Here is a 663-nt window from a genome sequence, read left to right as displayed (position 1 = left end):
GAATATATCGTCTAGTACTGTTGTGAGGCACTGAGTTCCGGTCGTTAAAGTCAACAATGGCAGCCGCATATTCTATTTCTATTCTTTCTTTCTATTCCCATTACAACTTGCGTAAAAACACCAATGCCTTTACTTGAATGAAGTGGTGCGCTATTAGGGGAATACCTCTCAGGTGCAGTCAACGAAGCTGTTCTTTTAAATCTTAGGCAATTTTTCAGTGGAAGTCAATGTTTTCGCTCGTATAAGGGAGCCTTCAGTAATTACAAGGGGGAGGGTCGAGGGAAATCAGGCTCTGTCGAGCTAAAAAATTGCCCTCCCTCAACTTTCTTTCTCTAAAACACGACCCTCTCCCTAATAAAGTAGTTCAACATGTTGGTTAAATGAAATATAAAAGGACACGAGTCCCAGAAGCATTGGTAAGGATTTAATCCCACCGCTGCCACCAATGCTGAAAGTTTTAAAGGCATTGGTTATTCCCCACTACTACCACCATGTTGATGTATGTGATCTCATTGACTAAGCTTAAGGCCACAACTCCCAACAATTAGATTGGGACCGAAGTCATGAACTCCACAACATTATCCATAGTATCTTACCCAACTGTCCCTATTTTACATCTGTGAGACTCACTCCTCTCCTCGCACCACAAAACTGACAAGTATT

Source organism: Glandiceps talaboti, chromosome 11 (assembly GCF_964340395.1).
Source record: "Glandiceps talaboti chromosome 11, keGlaTala1.1, whole genome shotgun sequence".
Classification (NCBI taxonomy): Eukaryota; Metazoa; Hemichordata; class Enteropneusta; family Spengelidae; genus Glandiceps; species Glandiceps talaboti.
Note: the sequence above shows the minus strand (reverse complement) of the source record.